Source organism: Arachis duranensis, unplaced genomic scaffold (genome assembly GCF_000817695.3).
Source record: "Arachis duranensis cultivar V14167 unplaced genomic scaffold, aradu.V14167.gnm2.J7QH unplaced_Scaffold_163936, whole genome shotgun sequence".
NCBI lineage: Eukaryota > Viridiplantae > Streptophyta > Magnoliopsida > Fabales > Fabaceae > Arachis > Arachis duranensis.
Window position 1 is genome coordinate 338 of NW_026264240.1, and position 3,635 is coordinate 3,972.

Genomic DNA, 3,635 nt, shown 5'->3' on the forward strand with positions numbered 1-3,635 from the left:
CGCCGCCCTCCGCCGTTCGTCGTCATAGTGGCGCCTCCAGAAGCTTCTCTTCTGTGTTGCCACCGTCGATCCGAATCGATTGACCGTTCTGAAGCTGGTACTTTCCAAATTTACAGTGAAGCTCCTAGGACCCCAAAACCCTAATCATATTGATCAGGTATTCACTCGCACACATCCGCTGTTAAAAGTCTTGCGTTGTGCTGAAATATTTGGAATTTTTCGAATGCAATAACACAAATGTTCACATAGAATAGAAATTATTGATGTAGAATTATACTAAAATCATTACATTAGATAGCATAGGCCTTACATTTTCTCCCGTTTTAGTAAAGATATATTTAGTTTTTCTCAGGTAGGGGGATTGGTGAACTGAACATAATATGGCTTCAAAAAGGGAAAGGGAAACTAACGAGGGGTTAGGGGAGGAAGAGCTTGATGCAGAGACTAAAAGGCAGAGAAAGGATGAGGAGTCTTCTCCTCCTTCTGCTGCTGCTTCCATTGCAAACCCTCTGTCTGGGTTGGCCAATAATTATGCCGACATCGATGAGGAGGAATATTATGATTGAAAGGGAAAGAATTCTACTAATGAGAGGAGGAATGACGGGTCCCAGAAAAATGGGAATGGATATGAAGAGCTGGGTGATAGTGATAGTGATGACGATGATTCCAACGAACCATTATATGGTGGAAGATGCAGTCGACAAATTGAGTCTTGGAAGGACTGTCCTTACCTTGATACGGTTAATAGACAGGTATTCAGCTTATCCTGTTCTTTTGTATAGGAAGTCATTCTTTTGTATGCATATCATATCTGAAATTCTGAGCTATGATGATGTTGTGCAGGTTTTGGATTTCGACTTTGAGAAGTTCTGTTCTGTCTCTCTGTCAAATTTGAATGTGTATGCGTGCTTAGTTTGTGGGAAGTGTTACCAAGGCAGGGGTAAAAATTCTCATGCCTATACACACAGTCTTGAAGCAGGACACCATGTTTATATCAATCTCCAAACTGAGAAAGTCTACTGTCTACCCGATGGATATGAAATTAATGATCATTCATTGGATGACATTCATAATGTCCTTAATCCAAGGTTAGTCTAATATGTTTTATTTTGGCTCTCTTGCAATGCACAATTATTTGAGAACAGATTTCTATTTATGATGCATTGGCTAATGGCTATTGGCCGCCGGGGAAAAAACTAAAAAAGGAGGAGGAGGTTTTTTGTTTCCCGTTCTGAAGGTTCAAAACTGATGCTATGAAAAATTCCAATATCAGATGCATGTTGTTATAAGATTTTAAAATTCACGTGTCGGCATGTCCCGTGTTGTGTCATGTCGTGTCTCGTGTCCGTGTCAGTATCCATGCATCATAGATTAAACCTCAATTATCTAATATTAAGAATTATATTAAAACTAAATTTTTAGTGATTATTCTATATGATACCAAACTTTCTTCATCTAGTGATAATAAATTCTAAGTTAAGATTAAATACTAGAACTCATCTAAGTGCATTTATATGGTTCTCTGCCTGCAGGTTTACTCCAAAGGATGTTGAGCTACTTGACAAAAATAAGCAGTGGTCTAGGGCACTTGATGGTTCTAGTTACCTTCCTGGAATGGGTATACCTTGTCTTGCTTATTTATTATAACAATAAAATTTGCATTGTTCATTGGATTTATCTAATCCATTATGAAATGATTTCAGGTGGGACTCAATAATATTAAGGAGACTGATTTTGTGAATGTAACAATTCAGTCCTTAATGAGAGTTACCCCCTTGCGGAATCTTTTCCTTATACCTGAGAACTATCAACACTGCAAATCCCCACTTGTTCATCGATTTGGCGAACTGACAAGAAAGATCTGGCATTCACGAAACTTTAAAGGACTGGTTTGTTTTAGACATACTCATTACCTACATGTGACTTTTATAATTTAATGCTTATCTCTGTATTTATCTGTGCCAACAGGTCAGCCCGCATGAGTTTCTACAGGCAGTGATGAAAGCCAGTAAGAAACGGTTTCACATAGGAGCTCAATCTGACCCAATTGAGTTCATGTCATGGCTTCTTAATACACTACATGCAGATCTTAAATCTTCGAAGAAGAATACCAGCATAATTTATGATTGCTTTCAGGTACTTTCTTATTGCTCTTATTTTCTTATCTTTCGGTTGAATGTTGCTGCTAGTTGCAACTATTTACTAAGTTCAAATATCAAAGAAAAAATATTTTTTTAAAAAAGAAAAATATCTACTGAAGTGGCATTTCATTTTTAAATAGGGCGAACTTGAGGTTGCAAAAGAGATTCCTAACAAATCGATCACCGATAAGAAAGAAAATTGTGAGGACCTAAACAAGAATGAGAAAAATTCAGATGGTGCTACAGAGAGAGATGCATTCGTCAAAGAAACTTCCAAGATGGCATTTCTAATGCTAGGATTGGATTTGCCACCGCCTCCAGTTTTGAAAGATGTGATGGAGAAAAATATAATACTCCAGGTACTGCTTCACTTAACTTGCTTACTTTGCTTTGTTCATTGAAATATTGTCATGAAAATAATTTACATTTAGGTCGTTGTAGTTTGAATCATAACCCTGTTGCTGGGAGACAAACAAGAATGGGGAAAGGAATGTTGTGGTTACACTGCTAGAAGGATAGTGTGAAACCTTGTAGCTTGTTGCTTATTAACATTTTTTTCTGAAAACAAGGTGCAAATTACACTCCTCTCTCCCGAGGTTTGGCAAAATTTAACCTTCCTTCTAAAGCAAACATTTACCTCTCCTGTGTGTATATATATAACACTAAACACTCCTGTAGATATAATAACAATAACCTTCGAGGTCAACATAACCTGGACAAAGAAGGGGGGTAACGAAGAATTTCACTACACCATTCAAGGGAGACCAGAAAATTTTTCCCTTAAAAAAAGTAAATGGAAGAAGCAGTTTATGATATTTACCTAAAGAAGATTTTGCTTATGCGGTAATACAGCTACAGTTTATGTTATGTAACTTATGTTCTCCCGTTTTCATTGACCGGGTTCTCAAGCACTGTCTCTTATGCTAACAAAGTTTGCTATATAGGTTCCTCTCTTTAACATTCTAAAGAAGTTTGATGGGGGTGACTGTTACAGAGGTGGTTCGACCTCACATAGTAAGAATGCGGTATCGGGTTACCAAATTGCCTAAATATATCATTATTCACATTCGTCGATTTACTAAGAACGATTTTTTTGTGGAGAAAAATCCCACTTTAGGTAAGAATTTACTTACTGTAATTTTGTTCTAGTTGATGCCAGCATGCTTATTCCAAGTTCATAATAAGAATTCTCGTTTCAGTCAACTTTCCTGTTAAGAACCTGGAGTTGAAGGACTACATTCCCTTGCCAACGCCGAAAGAAAATGAGAAATTGCGATCCATATATGGTTAATTGCCAATGTCGTCCATGATGGCAAACCTGGTGAAGGTTTCTACAGGGTATTTGTTCAACGCAAATCAGAAGAACTATGGTAAGTTTTGTTTCTTGGCTAGAGACAGAACATTCATCAGTCTATTTATCCTTTAGAACTCAAATTCATCAATCTGAATTTCTGTTTCAATACTAGGAATTAATATCTTAATTTTATTTCTTTT

General features: G+C 36.9%; 1 pseudogene; it reads left to right on the forward strand.

Moving 5' to 3' along the window:
* The first annotated feature begins 1,034 nt into the window (after positions 1-1,034).
* On the forward strand, positions 1,035-3,508 carry LOC107472562 (uncharacterized; annotated as a pseudogene).
* Positions 3,509-3,635: the final 127 nt, after the last annotated feature.